Source organism: Pleurodeles waltl, chromosome 2_1 (genome assembly GCF_031143425.1).
Source record: "Pleurodeles waltl isolate 20211129_DDA chromosome 2_1, aPleWal1.hap1.20221129, whole genome shotgun sequence".
NCBI lineage: Eukaryota > Metazoa > Chordata > Amphibia > Caudata > Salamandridae > Pleurodeles > Pleurodeles waltl.
This window is the reverse complement of record NC_090438.1, coordinates 569,523,151-569,544,040: the sequence shown is the minus strand read 5'-3', so window position 1 is coordinate 569,544,040 and position 20,890 is coordinate 569,523,151. Positions and strand designations below refer to the sequence as shown.

The window sequence follows — 20,890 nt, the reverse complement described above, 5'->3', positions numbered from 1 at the left end:
GTAATAATGCTAAAGTAGCAGAATTTATCCTTTTGGATCAAGTGGGGTCAGGTGCAGGTGGACAATATGCACTGGGCAACTACAATCTGACCAAATATAGTATTTTCTTTCTTAGATTGCATGATTGTTTCAGGACCAATAAAGCTTGTTTTCATCATGTCCCATTATAATTTAATTAGGCGTATGACATCAGACACAAGCTCCTTCATAAAACAAAAAGTGGATTAAACTCGAAATACAAAAATCATCTTTGTGCACTTCACTACCACACTAGTGGACTAAGAGGAGGATAAGCATCTTTCGCACAAAACACCTTGCCAATTGCTAGAGGAAAATGTTACTAGCCTGTAACTCGCAGTATTCCGTTTATGGTTCTGTAGATCCACGTGCAGTGTATTCATTTTCCATTTAGTCTTAGGTGCATTTCTTCAAAGAAGGAGTTTTGGTTTTGAGAAGACTCATAGTACCTTCCCTGAAATCAATAATGCACCAGACAAAAGGCTTCATTTTAGTTAGTTTCTTTTCTGCCTTCGGGCCTAGGCATGGCATGCCACTGTTGCTACCCAAAACATGACAAGCAGAGAGCTTTGCAGTATTGAAGAAAGCTTATACCAGATAACTGACACCAACTACACTGACATCCATCGAGTCAAGGATCAATATGACAGTAACTCATTTGGGTATGTATGGTATGGAGACACTCCATTCAACTTCTGTACTTCTCGCAATAGAAAGATTGCACATGTAACCTCTGTTCACCAAGGAATCACAATGGGATAGCCTGCTCAGTAACACCCTTCCATCTAAAAAGACAAGGCAACAATAATAGACAAGCCAGCAGAGACAGGACAGTAGATGCGTGCACTGTTCCAAAATGGAGCTGCAAAACTCCAGCGAGTCTGTGTCGAGGGCGGTAGCCGATGAGATCAAAGGTACCTCAAAACCTTCAAATAAAACCAACTTGTTATCATCACTGTCAAAACTAGATGGAAGGTGTAGGGAAATGCCTCCCTTGGCATGGTTACCCCCTAACGTTTTGCCTTTTGTTGATGCTAGTTATGATTGAAAGTGTGCTGGGATCCTGCTAGCCAGGCCGCAGCACTAGTGTTCTTTCCCTAAACTGTTCCTTTGTTCCCACAGTTGGTACAGCCCTGGCAAACAGATACATCCCTTGTAACTGGTACCAAGGGCCCTGTGGCTGGGGAAGGTCCCCAAGGGCTGCAGCATGTATTATGCACCCTAGCTCACAGCTTGTGTGTGCTAGTGGGGAGAAAATGACTAAGTTGACATGGCACTCCCCTCAGTGTGCCATGCCCACATCCCACTGCCTGTGGCATAGGTAAGTCACCCCTCTAGCAGGCCTTACAGCCCTAAGGCAGGGGGCACTATACCACAGGTGAGGGCATAGTTGCATGAGCACTATGCCCCTACAGTGTCTAAGCCAAATCTTAAAACATTTTAAGTGTAGGGTAGCCATAAGGAGTATATGGTCTGGGAGTTTGTCAAACACAAACTCCACAGTTCCATAATGGCTACACTGAAATATGGAAAGTTTGGAATCAAACTTCTCAGCACAATAAATCCACACTGATTCCAGTGTCCAGTGTGGGATTTATTGAAAAATGCACACAAAGGTCATCATTGAGATGCCCCCTGAATACCAGTCCAAACACCAGTGTTAGGCTGACCAGTTCCTGCCAGCCTGCCACAACCAGATACATGGGGTGAGTGCCTTTGTCACTCTGTGGCCAGGAACAAAGCCTGCACTGGGTGAAGGTGCTTCTCACCCCTCCCTGCAGGAAATGTAACACCGGGCGTTGAGCCCTAAAGGTTCATGCCTGTTGTTACAGCGCACTAGGGCATCCCAGATAGTGGAGATGCCTGCCCCTCCGTACTCAGCCCCCACTTTTGGCAGCAAGTTCAGAGGAGATAATGAGAAAAACAAGGAGGAGTCACCCACCAGCTAGAACAGCCCCTAAGGTGTCCTGAACTGACGTGACCCCTGCCTTAAGAAATCCTCCATCTTTGTTTTGGAGGATTTCCCCAATAGGAATAGGGATTTGCCCCCCTGCCCTCAGGGAGGAGGCACAAAGAAGGTATAGCCACCCTCCAGGACGGTAGCCATTGGCTACTGCCCCCCAGACCTAAACACACCCCTAAATTTAGTATTTAGGGACAACCTTGAACCCAGGAAATCAGATTCCTGCATCCTGAAGAAAGAAGGACTGCTCAGCTGAAAGCCCCGCAGAGATGACATAGACAACAATTGACTTGGCCCCAGCCCTACCGGCCTGTCTCCTGACTCAAAGAACTTGCACAGCGACGCATCCAGCGGGACCAGCGACCTCTGAGGACTGACCTGCACCTAAAGAACCAAGAACCTCCAGAGGACAGTGGCTCTGTCCAGAAACAACAACAAAGAAAGCAACTTTAAAGAGACTCTAACTCCCCGCCAGAAGTGTGAGTCTTCACACTGCACCTGACGCCTCTGGCTCGACTTCAGGAAAACCAACACCACAGAGAGGACTCCCAGGCAACTCCAACGGTGTGGACACCCTGAGTCGACCTCCCTGCACCCCCACACCGACACCTGCAGAGAGGATCCAGAGACTCCCCCTGACCGCAACTGCATGGTAACAAAGGAACCAGACGCCTGGACCAAGCACTGCACCCGCAGCCCCCAGGACCGAGAGGAACCACCTACCAGTGCTGGAGTGACCAGCAGGCGGCCTTCATCCTAGCCCAGTCGGTGGCTGGCCTGAGAAGCCCCCCGTGCCCTGCCTGTATCGCCAGTGACCCCCAGGCCCCTCCATTGTTTTCCGTGTCAAACCCGACACCTACTTTGCACACTGCACCCAGCCGCCCCTGTGCCGCTGAGGATATGTTTTTGTGCTTGTGTGTGTTCCCCCCAGTGCTCTACAAACCCACCCCTTGTCTGGTCCCCGAGGATGCAGGTACTTACCTGCTAACAGACTGGAACCGGAGCAACCCTGTTCTCCATAGGCACCTATGTTATTTGGGCCCTCCTTTGACCTCTGCACCGGACCGGCCCTGTGTTGCTGGTGCGGTGGCTTTGGGGTTGCCTAGAACCCCCAATGGTGGGCTGCCTATGCCCAGGAGACTGAACTTGTAAGTGCTTTATTTACCTGAGAAACTAACCAATACTTACCTCCCCCAGGAACTGTTGATTTTTGCAGTGTCCACTTTTAAAATAGCTTATTGTCATTTTTACCAAAACTGTGTGTACTACTGTTTTAAATCAAAGTTCTATACTTACCTATGTGAAGTACCTTACAATTTATGTACTTACCTAAATTCTGAATCCTGTGGTTCTAAAATAAATTAAGAAAATAATATGTTTCTATATAAAAACCTATTGGCCTGAAGTTAAGTCTTTGAGTGTGTGTTCTCATTTATTGCCTGTGTGTGTACAAATGCTTAACACTACCCCCTGATAAGCCTACTTCTAGACCACACTACCACAAAATGGAGCATTAGTATTATCTAATTTTGCCACTATCAACCTCTATGGGGAACCCTTGGACTCTGTGCACACTATCTCTCACTTTGAGATGGTATATACAGAGCCAACTTCCTACAGAATGTGAGTGCAGGGTGTCAAGGGAGGGAGGGGCCAGGACGGGCAAGGCCTTCGACGACTCCTGGGAGGGGGGGGGGGGAGCGCACGGTGGAGCTAGAGCACAAATGCAGCTGAAGGTCAGTCAGTTACATCTTTTATCCAAGGTTAAGATACAGGACGGGAACGCATTCAAGAATGCACCTGAAACAGAATCGACCATAGAGATGATAGTGTGGAGTATTAGAAATAAATAGATACAAGGTAAAAGTAGCTTTATGCAACTTAAATGGGGCTAACAACAAAGTTAAATTCCAAGCAATACTTAACTGGCTTGAAACATCTCAAGAACAAGTTGCCCTTTTGCAGGAAACCCATTTGAAGGTTGATGCTAAGTTGCCCCAACTTCCTGGGTGCATTGACCATTCGTTCTTTGCAACGGCTAATGGCGCAGTACGGGGTGTGGCGGTCTTGTTCTCCAGAATCTTTTTAGGGAGGATAAAGGGAGTCTTTAGAGATCTGCAGGCAAGATGGATAGTAGTTACTGCTATGTTGGCAGATAAGGTGATTAATTTTGTAAGTTTTTACTACCCAATAGAGGACGATGTAGCACAAAGACAGTCCCCATAAGCGCATTTGTGTTCACTTTCAGGCTACTTTAAATTAGGAGGGGATTTTAATATTATACCCAATATTCAATGGGACACATCACGTAAGAACAAAGCGCAGAATAAGTCAAGAGCTTGTCAAATGCTTTCCAAACTGATTTTGGATCTAGCATTGGTAGATGTGTGGTGAGCTGATCATCCCCAGGAAAAAGAATTCACGTACTATTCTAAAAGGAACAATACCGCATCAAGAATCGATTATATGCTAATTTCATTTGCACTGACGTGGCAGGGGTCAGGAATACTGGCAAATCCTTTTTCTGACCACTCTGTTCCTTGGATTAATATTAATCAATCAGGAAATCAACAGAGTTGTCCGCAATGGCGATTGGATAAATCCCTCTTGTCAGAGGAGGGCTGGGTAGCAACTCTTAAAGTATCAGTTACTGAATTCTTCGAGATTAACAAGGACTCAGCCTCTCACTTTAACATTTGGGGAGCCACTAAAGCTTATATATGAGGGGAGGCAATCTCTTTTAAGGCCTATCTAGGGAAAACAGCTCGCGAGAAAAGCAATCTACTCCAATGGGAGTTATAGCAAGCGCTAAAAAGAAATCAATCACTACCCAGTCCAGAGACGGAATCAATACTGGGAAGAGCTCAGGATAAATTAAGGGATTTCTATCTGTCTCGGGAGATACTCAATAGAGACACAAGTTTTCAGAGGCAGTAGAAAGAGAGCGAGCATGCAGGTAGAGTTTTGGCCTGGTCAGTCAAAAAGAAATCAAATTCTAATTTGCTAAAAGCTATTTTTGATGAGGAGTGGGGTATAATGGTCAGCCAGCCCAAAGAGATAGAAAGAATATTCCTCTGGCATTATAGTAAGCTATATAATGAGACGATGCAAGCAAAATGTTTACAAATCAAACAGTATTTAGATTCAGTGGCACTGCCAGGCTTAGACCAAGGAGCACAGAATATACTAACGTCCCCTATCACTCTCACTGAAGTAGTAGAGGGAATACGGGGAGCCCCTAATGGTAAAGCTCCAGAAGAAGATGGTCTCTCGATGGAGGTTTTTAAAGTATTAGAGGGTCAAATCGCCAAAATACCAGTAGAACTATTCAACAAAATATTAGAAGGAGTAGAGGTCCCTTCTTCATTCTCTAGGGCTGTAGTGGTTAGCTTTGTTAAAAGGTATAAACCATCGGAAAATCTGGGCTCATATCGCCTGATTAGTCTTCTAAATCAGGACCACAAATTATTCCCCAAGATACTCGGAGTCGGTACGGCTCAGGTGGCGCAAGGACTGATACATGAGGATCAATGTGGATTTCTACCTGGCAGGTTGCTGTCCACTAATACTAGTTTTCTTGTCCAGGCGATGGATGATTTATCTCATAATCATCATCCAGTGGTGATCATAATGCTCGATGCTGAGAAGGCATTTGATCTAGTTCAATGGAAAGCATTGTTTATGGTCTTAGGTAAATTCGGCTTCCCAGGGAAGTTCATTCAGACACTAAGTAGGTTATACATAGGGGCCGAAGCCAAGGTCTCAGTAAACGCACAAATAGCAGGACTGGTCCATATATCACTGGGCATGTGGCAGGGTTGTCCTCTGTCCCCAGTGCTGTTTGCGCTTTTCATTTAGCCAATGGCTGCAACAATTCGGCAGGATCAACATATACAGGCTCCGCTTCTCTTAGCACCTAAGGTGAAATTATTTGCCGATGATATGATCCTGTACGTTCGTGTGGCTTTACATAATATCGACAGAGCTTTCTCAAAGATTAAGACTTTTTGGACTTGGGTGGGTACAAAATCAATCAGTACAAATCAGAGGCTCTCTTATATAATGCAGAAACATCAGTTCTACCAAAGGATATTCAGGTGCTATCCTTATCCTCTAGCCCTATTAGATATCTAGGCATATATGTGTCCAATAACTTGGCAGGTCTGTTTCAGTTGAATTCCACAAGGGTTTTTAAAAAGATTTAAAGATTACTTCTAAAATGGCAGGAATCTACTATGACGATTATAGGAAGGACCACATTGATCAAAATGAAGAAATCTCTCCTTGCTGCTATTTGTTTTTTCTAGTATAGTTCTGAGAGTCCCTAAAAAGTTTTTTCACGAGCTGGATTCACTGATTAGACATTTCATAAGGAACCATAAGAAACCTTTGTTACAGACAGAGAAGCTAACTTTTGCAGTGGAAGATGGGGGGCTGACACTCCCCAATGATCAAACTTATTATGAAGCTTCTGTATTGGATTGGGCTTCAAGAGCTGCGCAAATACCAAATGTCAATTTCTATCTTAACCAGATGTTGGCAGAAACAAACATGCAGCTTTCGTGATTTCTTAAATACCCCGCCTCCCAGAACGGGTAAGATATAAACTACCGGTAATGATCCAGACTAGTATTTTGCTGATACAAGCCAAATACCAAATTTGTAAGATCCATCCGTTAATCAGACTTTGGGATGTATGGATGGTAGGGTTAAAACTTGGTCAAAGATATGATCAGAACTGGGAAGAGGCCAGTTAGGACCCTAGTGGATTTTGTAATAGGTGATCATATTAAAACCTTGAGCGTAGTGTGTAAGGGAAAAAATGACATTCCAGAAAGTCTAAAATGTTCCTATTGCCAAATTCAACATTTTATACAAATAACGGAAAAAGTAAATGATGGCCCCAATCAAGCTATTTTTCTGGCTTTTTATAATAATCAATTGGGCATCGGCAGATGGTATAAGACACTCCAGGGAGGGTGTTCAATTAATGCAATTTCCCAATTTTTGGTCAAAGTAGAAAACCTTACTTGGTGTAAAACAGGGATATAACAATGGAGAAAGTACGAGAGGTCACAAAAAACACTTAGGGGGGGTGAATTAAAAAAAACTGCATTCTATTCCAAATGGTTGCTTTACTATACCCCTGCTAGAATAAAGGAAATGTACCCAAAGACATCATATTTGTGCCCTCGTTGCCTATCGACCCAGGGGATTGGCTCCATATGCGTTTCGCATGCACACACCTGGCAGGGTATTGGGAGAAGATTTTTCAAAGGATTAGTGTTATGATATCGTATGAGTTAGTCCCTAGCCCATTAGTGGCATTATGGGGTATCTCGCAATGCGCAGACTTGTGTATTTCTTCTAGACAAATCATATTTGTGGCTACCTTGATAGCCAAATTGTTGATTCTCCAGGCGTGGAAATCACCAATACCCCCTACGTGTATGGTATGGGAGGCAAAACGGGTAAAAGAAAAATTATATGCGCAACAGGTTGGAGTTCTGCGGAGATATTAGGGTATATGGGAGAAGATAAGCAACCTAGATAACGATTAGGTCAGGAATGGGGAAGGAGAGGTCAATAAATACTACTGGGATAAGTGTACCTGAAAGAATGGCAGCACATTAAATTGGTTTATAGAAATTGTATGTCAAGATAGAATTAGGGCCAAGCTTTGATTTATGTAAATGTAATTTCACCTGCAATAAAAAGAATAAAAAAAAAAATTTAAAAAAAAAAAGCAAAGTGAAAAAAAAAGGAAGGTGAGTGCACAGCATGCAACCTATAGTTACACGTTTCAAACCAACACAACCTATTTACTTAAAGTGTCATGCAACTTACTGAGATGGCAGACAGGTATGCTGCCTCAGACATATTTTCCTCAAAAAAGGAAGAGCGACTCTGGCATTACAGACAAATCGCATGACAAGGGAAAAGGAAAGTAGTGAGAGTAGTGGGCCTGCCATCAGTCCCTACTTTCACTCTTGTAAATATTCATTACTAGCCAAGATAGGACATGGGCCCAAAACAAAATAAAGGCTCTTTCAGTAGGAGTTGTTCCAATATAAGGAGTACGGACTTACTTTAAGGGCAGTAATCTAGGTTGCAATACTGACTCTGCCTTTGGTCATTTTTAGTAAACAATTCTCATAAAACCAAGCACACCGCGAGCACAATATAACAGTCTATGAAACATAATGCCGTCTATTGGCTTCACATTCTCCAGTGCACAGCACAGGCTAGTTGCTGGGATTGATATTCATTCATATTTCTGTTCTAGTTTTGTTTTTTGTTTTTTACAAATTTATAGGTTTGTTTTTTGAGAAAGTGCTCAGAATCGACCAACTGGTGGCAGATTAGTACCTCTACATCCAAGCTCTGAGGAGCACCAGACTGTGACCGAAAGAACGGAATGGCAATTATGGGCAGTGGCTCGGCTAGATGCAATTTTTAGTTGGAGAAGACACATCTAATCCACCTATGAGACCAGCCTAGTGTATTCACACACAATGCCAGATTCCGTCTCTGGCAGTGCAGAGGTTGTACCCCAGTCATGAGGAGTGGAAACACCTGTGTGATGCTTGCAACAAGACGAAGACTCCGAAGTATGCATTATGGGACCACAGGAAGTAAAAACAATGACTGAACTCAAAATAACAGCTGCCATGTTCGAGTAACAAAAAAGTGACTGAAAAAGAGTGTAGAGAGTGAATACCACAGTATTTTGGCCTTGTCTTAGCCTCCAGGGAAAGCTTTTTCACCATCGGAGTGAGTGGCCGATAGCGCAGTAGCCTTGACTCAAGGATTGCTTCTGCTCACAGTAATGGAAAAACATGGGAGAAAACTGTTTACGGGTAGAATTAGTGTCTGTGACCAACCAAATTAGGCAGAACGACTATAAGAAGGACAGAGAGGGATGAGGCAGACAATGTTGTTTTGATCACAGGCTGCAACAGAAAATTCTAGAATGGTGATTAACCAATGTGACAAATTAAGTGCCTTTGTGATGTCGCGGGAATGGGCAGCAGATGGGCCTAATCAGAGAAACATCAGACTCAGTTCAGGGGGAACATGGGGCAGGAAGGGGCCACTGTCCTCAAACGTGAGAGTTGAGGTCACTTGCCACTGGAAACCCAGAGTCCGCCATACTATAGATCTGTAAACTGAGCCAAGTGCAACCCATTCCTCAAATGTCTGTCAGAGTAGTCATAACTACTCTGACAGACATTTGAGGAATGGGTTGCACAGTCACAGGCTTATCAGGAGGTTGTGTGGAGCAGGTTGAGCTAAACAATCCAACAGACACAATGAAGTTAATGGCTTGATGCCTTGTTGGAGGAGACAGAAGTGTAGCCAGTGTTCTTGGCATTCCAGGAGATGACAAGGGACATGGCGAAATCTCAGTTAAGATGGAATGTACTGTCTCAGGAGTATTCCTAGATAGGGAGGTACCTGAATCTGGTGTGTCGGCTTGTTGTCATGCTCTTTGAAGCTATCTAGGCAATATTTATATTGATGGTGATTGAGATTTTATCTTGGATCTAGATCTGGGTTTTGATGGACTTTTTGAAGATGGTCTCAGCATCAACAGTAGTTGATTCGGCATCACCTGATGACTCTAAACACTGATGCAGGTGTTTTTAAAAAAACCAAACAGTTTTGACTGAATTGTCAAGTATATTTCAATGAAGAATGGTGTTCTGACGTTAATTGTTGTTTCTGCAGTATACATGTTAAAACAAGTGTGCAAATTGCCTATTTTTGACATCAGACTGTTAGACATGATACTCCTCGATTTCAATCGGAAGCGACGCCGCTTCCTTTGAAGCCTTCTCTCCTAAGATCTGCCTCTAAGGAAGCCTCTAGAGCAGGAGTAGAGTTGCCACCTTTCCTACAGAAAAATACCAGCTGTCTGACTTTTGAGTTTCTGCAAATGCCCAGACTTAAGACATGCTTCTTAAGTAGAACTTCACATGAAATCTCTGTATTCATTTTTTACATGGTCTTTCTGTCCTTGTTAACTTTAATTTTAAGTCAGAGGTCATAAGAGTAAACATAGAACACATTTTAAAGTGTTTACTTCTGGGGGGCGTGACCAGGCAAGATGTCTGACAGGACGTAGGGTCCCACAGGTGGCTCCGGTTACAGTACATGCTCTTGTTCCCAGCCAGACTGAAAGTTCTAGCCCAAGGAAATGCACACTTTTTGATAGCCCAGAGGAGGGAGGTATGAGAACGGCTGGAGATGCGCTTCTGACGCTCACCTGCCGTACGCGTAGGCAACCGAACCGGGGGAGGAACCCGCCGCCAAGGCCAATCCGGCAATGCTCCAACCACATATCATCTGGGTGAGCAGAGGGTCATAGTCAGCGAGGAAGGCCTTGGTGGTGGGGGGGGGGGGGGGGGGGGGGGGGGGGGAATTGAGATGCGGGATGTGGACATGCAACCAGCACCAGATTGACTCATTCATACGCCTGATGGCAGAGCAAGTGGAGATACTGGAGCACAGTATAGAGAATGCAGATGGCTACTCACGCTGTAACAACATATGCATAGTAGGGCAGCCAGAAGGAGTGGAGGGATTGGATACTGTTGCATACACTGAGCAGTGGTTGAAGCAGCTGCTACCACAATACACTTTCTCAAATTTTTTCTCAGTGGAACGTGCCCACCTAGTTCCGGCTCCCAGTCCACCACGGGGTGCTAATCCTAGATCATTCTTATTTCAATTATTACACTATAGAGACAGAGCTGCTATTTTGCACGAGACATGCAAACTACAGGAGACTGTGGTGGATAATGCAAAGGTACTGCTTTTCCCGGACTACACTGTAATGGTTCAGAAACAACGAAGTTCCTTTCTTGCAGTCAAGTGTCAATTTTGCAAACTTGACATCCAATATGCTCTTCAATTTCCGGCGCGACTGTGTATTGCGGCGGGGCTAAGACACACTTCAACACACCTGAAGACACATGGGACTGTTTGGAGGCGATGGGACATAAAGCTGCTGCCCGTACTGCGAGACCTAACACAGTGACACAAATGAGAGGACGTCCGAGACAATGCAGCACACGATACTGACTGCAACACTCTACACAGATGGGAGTCGCCCCCAACTTAAAACAGGCCATCCGTGAAAGAGGGCAAGCTTTGCAGATTGCTGCACTGATACATGAGCAAGACAGAGGTTTGGAATTCGAAGACGGAACTTATAAATTCAGCAGCGAGGATGGCTCTTCGAGCACATGGCTCTCTAAAGCAGACTCATCAATGCTACCTGAAGTCGCACTGCATACATCTGACAAGCTTATCTGAAGACTGTAGTGCTTAACTGCTGAACGCTGCCATTCCCAGCCTAGCTGCAGAAGTATGTACTCTCGTATTGTGCAATTCATCTGCTTACCTTCCCTTGCAAAGGTGAGGGACTACGATGGGGGCCAAAACACTGGACCAGACGGTGGGTAATTTCTCTTGCTCTCACGAAAACTTTGGGAGGCCGATGTTATAGAATCTGCCAGTAGCATGGGCTCCAATAAGGGTGCTCCTTCATTGACTGCCTAGCCTAATCCTGTCAGTCACAAGACTGGTTAACTCTTGCCGAGTTCAATTTATCAATTGATTTGGGCGGAGTTATGTTGTCTCTCTGCTCTTTTGGTATTCCTGTTCTTTTGTTTAAATTTAGAGTGTTCTTAGTTATGATCCATGATTCCACCCTGGCCCAGATAGCTAACAATAGTGCTTCTCATACACAATGCGCACAGCCACAATTTAGCTGCCATGTGCAAGTGTGCAGCAAGTGGGCAATGCTAACCATCACATATGACCCATTTTAGTATACTTACATGGAACGTGAGAGGTATACATACGCCACAGTGCTGCTACGCAGTTTATTCCTACCTGAAACGCCGCTCCAAATATATTGCGCTAATACAAGAGACACATTTCATTCACAGAGAAAGCTCCAAACTACAACGGCGATGGCAGGTGTTTGCTGCCAACTACTCCACCTGTGCCCAGGGGGTGCTAATATGGATTAGGCCCAGAACCCCATTTCTGGAAGAGGACACTCTGCTAGATTCGGAGGGTAAGTATGTCATATTGGTGGGCTGTCTAGACGGCCACTCAGTTCTAAGGGGTTCTATTTGCACCCGAACTTGTATAAGATTTCCTTTTTTAGCACGCTCTCAACTACGCTATTGCAATGGAGTGACCTAATGTGGCATCTGGAGGGGACTTTAACAGTGTACAAGACCCGCGCTTGATGGCTCCTTCACCCCCAGTATCTCGGACAAAACTGACCTCCAACACACAAATGTTGTCAGATTGACCTCAGGGATGGCAAATGGTTGATATGTGGTGCTTCATAACCCAGAAACAAAGGTATATTCCCTTCTATTCCGCACCTCACAAATTACATGTATGTATAGACAGGTTGGTAGGTACACAGTCATTACCTCCGTCTATAAAACAGGTGGAGTACATGGGAAGCACGCACTCCGATCATAATCACCAAGCTTAAAACTACAATGGATGAGCGACCCACTACCCATTCCTCACTGGCACCTACAGCCCCACTACTAGAAGACCCCCCATTCAGAGCCTCCCTGGCAGCTGTAATTACCGTCTAATTTAAAGACAACACTGGTACAGCTTTGAATAAATCAACAGAATGCCATGCGTTTAAGGTGACTTTGCAGGGGCATTGCCTGGGGAAACAAGGAAACATGAGGCAACTCATTAACAGTGACCTATCTAGTGTAGAACACACACTACCGGGCTTGGAAACAAAGGCAACTAGGGGCCCCACTATTGTAGTGGGGCTGGCACAGGTAGAGAGTGAACACAACTCTGCTTGAAAGGCTGCAATGTTTAAATTACACCATAGAAGACAAAGAGGGGTGACTTTTGGTGTGGCTTATTCACCAAGAACAGCCTCAACGGCCTATAGCGGCAATATGGGTTCACTCCTTTATGCACAACATGCTATACTCAACAAACTTACACACCATTATACACAGGTGTATCAGTCATCAATGAACGCAAACTCTGGTGCAGAAGATTCCTTCCTTGCCAACCTGACATTGCCCTGCACTACCATGGACCAGCAAGAGGCACTAGATGGCCCTATTACGTTGGTAGAAATTAAAGATGCAATCAAGGCTTTGGCTTCTGGTAGGTCTCCGGGACCTGACAGTCCGCCGGCGGATCTATACAAAGCTTATGCATCACATGTGTCCCCACACTTATTGAAAATGTACGATGAGGCCCCTACTATCAGCACTCTATTCGCCTCCCAGAGAGAAGCAGCAGCCATCTCTTGACCTAAACCCAACAAAGACCCAGTACGTGTGAGCTCCTATAGGCATTAGCATTACTCAACACTGACTAAAAGGTTCTGTTGAAGAAATTGGCAGATCGATTGGCACCTCTGGTCACATCCCTGGTTCACACCGATCAAAATGGTTGTGTTCCCAAACGTAATACATCCCTAAATGTACGTCATGACTTACGCTCACCAAGCACGGCTTTGGGCCGATTGTTTGGGTCAGTAGAGGGCCCCTCCTGTTTGATACCACAAATGTACACAGAGGAGTGAGACAGGGCTGCCCGTTATCACTCCTACTGTTGTGCTGGCTATTGAAGCACTAGCGCTGGCAATTGGTCAAGATGGGACAAACTGGGGTATGCCTTTGGGTGATGGAATACATGTTATCTCATTGCATGCAGACGACATGCTGCTATATATCAAAGGCAACAATAGCCAATTTTGCAACCATTTCCAGATTGCATGTAAACTTTACCAAAGTCATGTCTATTTTCCTTTCTTACCGATCTCCACGATCCATGCTTCATTCTAGATGGGACACAATTGGAATGACAAAGACATACATTTCGATATTAGCAGGTACAGGTATACCACTCTATGACAGATCTGTTCGAGGGCAATGTCACTTGTTCAGTAACATCTCCGCAAGGGCAGATGGTATTTTGGCGCACGCTGCCGCTGGTGGTGGTGGGGAGAGTGACATTGTTGAAGATGGTGGTCTTAACCCGCCTTTTTTATCTCTTTACCAACCTACACATTTACATACCTATTTCCATACATTTTACCAATAGGTTAGAGAATTAATCTGGAATGAATCAAGATGCAGGGTAGCATCACGAAACTCTATTTGCCTACAGACAAGGGAGGTCTAGTTGCTCCTCATTTTGAGCAATACTATCTTGCAGCCCAAATGCAATGGGTTGCTAAGTGGCTAGCAGGTCTTTATCTGTCAGACACAGTCACATCCTATTCTAGTAGGAACCTGCCCGCCATTTTACATCTGTTTCACTTTTGCACGCGGAAGCCTGAATCACCGTTAATGGGGGTGGCGTATCGATATCATAGATGCCCACGTACTACTAAACATGTAATCCATATGCGTCGAGGCTAGCACTGTTGGGCACACCCAGGGTTGGAAAGCCCACTTCGTCTGCGGAACTCATGATGTGGCACGCTGTAGTTCTACACACAATGGGGTACCTGTATAAAAAAGGCCCGTTAGCCAGTTAACGGAAGAGGATTGACTTCCCCCTGGTCGATTTGTGCTCGATAAATCATTAATCGCAACTCTTGGACAACACTGGAGAGACATGACCCAGAACTGTCCATGCTTCTTACGATCCAATACTTATATGTGATGGGCAGGCGCAGTCACCTCATATGATGTTTTGCGGATTCGCTCCGCTCTCACACTGTCCCGCAACTCCTCAGTCTCCAGCATATGTCCTTGCACTGAGAAGGAATGGGCTGCCTTGTTAGAAGGCCCAAAACACTTGCCACCCAATGCCCAACATGAACTTATTCAGCTTAATATACATCAATAGATTCTATAATAGAGGAGATGCAGTCTGCCCCCAATGTAATCAGGTAGATGCTGGTTTGCTGCACATGCCCTAATTTGCATACATATTGGTCTGGTATGACAACAAGCTTAACTGCCTGCACTGAACGGCCACATTTGCATAAATGGGAAGTATGCCTCCTAGGATTGTACCTTAGGAGCAAGAAACATGTGGCTACTTCTCGCTTTCTGAATTTGGGTTCATAGTAGCTAAACGTCTCATTACCTGCAGATGGAAATCCTCTGAGCCCCCAAGGGCTATTGCGTGGGAACGATCGATGGTCAATTGGGAACAAGTGGAAAGTGTGACTTTACATAGGGAAGACACTCTTGAGCTGCGGAAACACCCCATTGCTAATTATTAGGATACCATTTTATCTCACATACAGTCCACTCCTTTGTACGAGACAGGCGATAGTGTTGAGACGGAAGTGTGAGTCCAAGACACACAGGCCAAAGCAACGGGCCATAATCATTAATCCTGATGACTATGATGTGCTTTTGTGTATAGAGTAATCAAGGCTACTAGCGTTTGGTGCTAGAAGCACAATCACACCCAAATAAGGAATGAGGGGAAGGGGTGGAGGGCCGTTATTAAGATGAGTTGGGTTATGTTAATATGGTTATATGTTTATTAAAGAGAATGGACCTGTTACTATAGCAAGCACTAGCTTCACCAGCACACTGCCTTATCCTAAGACACAAAACAACACTCTTGTATTGTAGAAGCTGCCATAGAGCAATATCGCCTATCATGCGATTAAGTAAACTTAAAAATGTGACCTAATTAGAACTAAGCTCCAAAGGCTACTAACTATGTACATCAACGCACTGATGGCATAATATACCTGCAACAATATATTGTTTGAGTCATGTTGCTTTGCACTAAATAAGTATATTGCTTGTTTCTTATAGTATAATTGTATTGTATAACTACTAAACGCCAATCAAAAGACTCAAGCTAAAAAAAGTGTACGTTCCAGCAATGAACAATTACAAATCAAAATAGGGGACACCTTGGAAATGTAAGCATATGCACCAACAAAAGATCTATTTGAAATGTTTGACTTTTCTCACAAAATATAAAGATATGTATCGTAGCAGGGTCCGTTTAGAAATTTGGCTATCCATGTTGTGTAAAAATTTGTATATAAAACAGAGCAAACTACACTTGCTGTCAGGGACTTTGTACTAGTCTCTGTCAGCCACTGGTTTCTATTGCTCCTGAACCTTCTGGCTTTTAGTGTTTTGGGTATTTCCTTCTGGCTCTACTGAAATACTCAATGGAGCATTTTATATCTAAACTCACAAGGAGAGTGTCTGGTACACTTTTTTTTTTTTTAAGTGGAATCAAATTTTCAGTTGGTATTGCCTGCACTCACTCCTCATTGCTACAAAGAACAGAAGCACTTGCGAACGCACAAAGGTATGACATTAGCACAGCATTGACACAACTGATCCGCCTGCAGTATAAAGATCAAACCTATCTGCTTTGCAAATGCTTGTTTCTTCCGCAAAGCAAAACTACGAACATCACAAACAGTATACACTGAACAAGCTACGGTGGCCTAAAAGGTCTTGGGTTTGATTAAAAAAGCACTTGGTGGCATTCCTAGTAGACTTGAAAAAGCACTCACAGACCTCTGACTGATGGGTTGAGCATTTTCACACTAACCTGGAAAGAAACATATCTAAATTTATAAGTAATATGCACTAAACAAATAGTCCGAGCACTAGCCAGCATCAAAAAGTACATCATACATTTCCACTTCAAATATAGAAATAGTGAGCAAAACGGTACAGGACAATTGCTGGCTTGAGGGGTGGCCACATCAGCACCCCATATCCAAGTGGATTTAAATTTTATGTTCAGCAAGAAAGGAGCACCGAAATTAAGGAAGAGAGAAACCATAGGCCAACAAGGACACTCCTGTACTTAATATTAAGAATGGAGAGGAAGCAAGTAGGAAGAGATTCAGGCTGAATCTAAACAGGAGCATGAAAAGAAATAGAAGTCTTCTGGCATCGGACACTTTAATTACATGTCCAAGATGGAATGCAAATTAATCTAAGTGTTTGTGGAAGTGTAACTACAACATACCTGAAACTACACTCTTTGCTAAAGTATATAAGCCTGTATTAGAGTTCTCTCTATTCATGCATTGCAGTCAATGAGAAGACATGACGTCAACATGCAGTTTATGATCTTAAATTCTTGAAAGTGTAATATCCTGCATGGCAAGTTATGTCCCAAAGACTTTGCTTGCATTGCATTGTCATCGGACATAGTTCTATCATCCAATCAGAAGTTACTGCCAATTTAGCAGACAAAAGGGAATCTAGAATTTCACGATCCTATTTAGACATCTCTCAACACTTCACACCACCAAAATAGTATTATTAGATTTCATAATAATCAGATAACATAACAAGCACTTAGTCACACTAATGAATTCCGTTCAAAACATTATCTATCAACAAACTCCACTTTAGCATATAACAGCTGAAACTGGGAACACTTTGTCAAATAGTAAAATACCAGTTGAAGATAAACTGATATTTTGTTGTTGAATGCATCTGCACTTTGATCTATCTCTCTTCAGAGACTGTTCCAACTATTTGTGCCAGCATCTTCTTCAGGCTACTCCATGCTGCCTCTGCTACGCTTACCTGAAAATCCCTTCAGGTACATTTAGTGAAGCAAAAATACAAACAATAATTGCAGGTTAGGGAAGGGCAAGAGATTCTATGAAACAAGTACACCTGAATAAATGTTGAGTTTCTTCCTCATCTCTTAAAAAGATAGACAGACAGATAGGATTGTGACACTGATGAATGCCCCTAAACAGTCCATGAATGCTTCATAATAGAGGAACAGTGGCTCCATTTGCTGTTTCAGCTGGATAAGGGCTTAATTTAACAGAAAAAGAGGCATCGCTGTTTTGTCCCTCTTTACACAAAACCTTTTCTGATTCATACCCATTAAGATTGATCTTTGCCATTGGGTCAGCATAAATTGCATGATCTATTCTCAAAACACTACTCGATCCAGCAAATTTCAAAACATTTTTTCAGGGAGGTCCAACTAACCCATACAAGAACCTTCTTGGCATTTGAGTACAGGAGGACAGATAGTCTTTTCCATAGGTTTGTTTTGCCAATACCTTTGGCACCGTTTGATGATTCTTCACAAAATTTTAAAAATTATTAAGCCACTCAATTCAACTGCTGTCTTGAGAGTTTTGGGGTGATCTGTCAAGCGGGGACGAGAAAAAGTGGGGGGTTCCCAAAACACATTTTCCCCATTTATTTTCCAATATGGAGCCCGTACCGCTGAACGGAATTCCACAGAATTTGCAGTAAGCTAGCTATTGGTGCACAGATCCTGCTCATTGGAATTTGGTGCAAATCCTTTCAGTAGTTTTTGAGATATTAAAGGAAAAAGAGGTATAGATATCTGGACAGTTGGTGTTCAGATATGCTCTGAATGGCCAATTTAAAGGAGACTAGTCAATCCTGATTGGTTGGTGACAATGTGAACAATATATATTTGGCAGCCATTACAAGACTCAGGGACTTGGTCCCTGTGTTCTACAAAATTAAATGAATTACAAAATATGCAAGTGGGTGGGGTGAGGATACCCAGACCCCAAAGGGCATATATGGGGGTCCCAATAGACCCCCCCCCTTTATTGTCTGGCCACAACATGGACCACTATGACACCACTTATGGGACTCTGAAGTATGGTCCCCATTGAAATGCATTGTAGTGAATGGCAGATCTTGAGGGTCACAAAAAGGAGAATATATAAAGGTGATAACAGATTTACAAAATAAAACAGGTTACAATATAAATAATTTGTTGATGGTACCATACTAATTTTAGGAATTGTGTGTTTTAAGGTGATGTTGCCCTGTGAAAAAGCCTTTTGTTGTGACTTCATGAATTATGTTTGAGAGAAAACTGTTTTCTCATGATTTTCCCATACAGGTTACGGAAGGTGCTCCAGAAGTTAAAATAAGAGCATATTTTCTATTAATTCTGTCAGGACCGGAGGCTCAGACTTCTCTTTCTTTACTACTCAAAATACAACAGCCAATCGCAAAACAGAAAAACTTCAACTACATTTCCCAGTATGCTTAACCCTATATGTCCACCAATCACATTAAATTAGACCCTATTAGAGTCCTTAACACCATCTTGATTTTCCCTTTCTTTGCTGCTCAGGAGACCAAAATAAGTGCTTTTCTCTTCAGTACATTACTTTGGTTAAAAAAATGTGTGTGTTCATATTCGATTTAGGCTTTATTGGGTGTCATTGCGCTTGCAGTACCTGATTAGTGGACGCTCGACGTCTGTGATTTTGCCCTGAGCTGCTTGCTCGATGGGGCATAGCTGCTCTCTCAGGCAGGCCGCTTCGCACGCATCCAATCCTTGCAGTCGGTGCAGTTGCGAGGAGGAGCCTTCTCCTGAAACCACATGGACGCATCGCATCATGCACGGTTTCCCTTTCTGGAGGTACTGTCCCCTTTGTTGTCGCTGCGCTTCAGCCAGCGGTTGCCCGGACACTCCCCTGATCAGGCCCGGGTTGAGAGCAGGGGACGTGCGCGTAGCCCGGTTGGGCCATACTAGTAGGAATGGGCTATGTGCAGTTCTCCGTCAATTTCACCTCCTCCTAAGTGCTGACAGGACACCGGAAACTGCGCACATTGTTCACATTCCTAGCATTCCTGTCAGCGCAATAGACGCCGCCCTCCAGCATCAATAATAGAGCAGGCCCTGCACACAGAGCGGAGTGCACGCTCTTGAAGACAAATAATTAACATTTGTGTCTCTCCCTGACGCCCTTCACATGGACGAGGCTGCAATAATCAAAACAGCTTACGTTGAGGAGCTTGCTGGATTTAAGATTGCATTAGGGGTGGCTCCCTCCGGCTTTGATATCCAGTAAATTATCTGGACTTCGACTGACTGCTTTCCACAGCATTATATATACAAAATGACCGATTGGGTGCCCTTCGAGGAGGTGGAGTATGGGCAATATTATGAGGTTGATACACACAGTCATGTTTTAGGGGACGGTCTGTCTGAGGCAATGGATGCCTCAGTTTAGCAGTCAGTCATTCAGTGGGGCACTAGCAGCTTCTGTTCGGCAGAAAATCAACCTGGCTCTGGTGGCTGCGCTAAAACCTATAACCCAGCAGTTGGAGAAAAGGCAAGGATATGTCCAATTACCTGAGACCAGTTCGGTGGAAGGGGGCCTATCCCTTACCGGCAAGTCTAAAGACACCTCCCACTCTTGGCCTCACAACAGAGCCATGTTAGTACTAACACAAAGCTCCACGAATGACCACCAATATTGCTCGATCCTGTTCACCCCTAATGAGGCTCCCATTGGAGCTAATGCATCATCAAATTCCGACCCCAGTGACTCCGATTCTTCCCACTCCAGAAAATCCTTGCACAAAATTAAAAGAACAAAGAAAGTTTCTTCCTCCAAAGCGCAGGAACCTTTTGGTTCCCCTCCCAACCCAGTCCAAGTTAACCCGGAAGACATAGTGCATCCCCGGTCAGCTGACTGGTTGCCTGTGCAGGCTGTAGCGGAGTATTTACACAATAAGTTGCAGAAAAGCTTTGACAAAGAGGTACGCAATAGGATGTGGGCGGAATGTCCTAGTCCCAAGATCCCAAGCAAGGTGGCAGAAACACCTGAGACCGATGCGAGCATGCTGACCTTCCTGAAAACATTTGCGAAGGACCTGAAGAAAGGGATCGATCGAGCCTGGCGATCCTGCCAGGATAAATTGCTGGATTTATCGGGTGCTCTGGCAAAAATTCTTTAAATGGCCTGGAGGGCAAAGGAAACTGGCGCCCCTGTAGATCGCGACACACTAGCAGAATGGACACAGAGGACGAGCTGCTTACTAGGCAACGCCAACTGCATCATGTCATCAGAAAGGTGCAAATCCCTCCTGATGAGAATTTATTCTAACTTAACAGAACTTGCTGCTGAGG

The 20,890-nt window shown here is 44.1% G+C and overlaps 1 protein-coding gene across 3 annotated transcripts in view; it reads right to left on the bottom strand.

The window, feature by feature from the left end:
* The window catches only part of GOLGA4 (golgin A4), a 758,002-nt gene that overhangs the window by 529,030 nt on the left and 208,082 nt on the right, over nt 1-20,890 (bottom strand). The gene's annotated exons all lie outside the window — the stretch shown is intronic.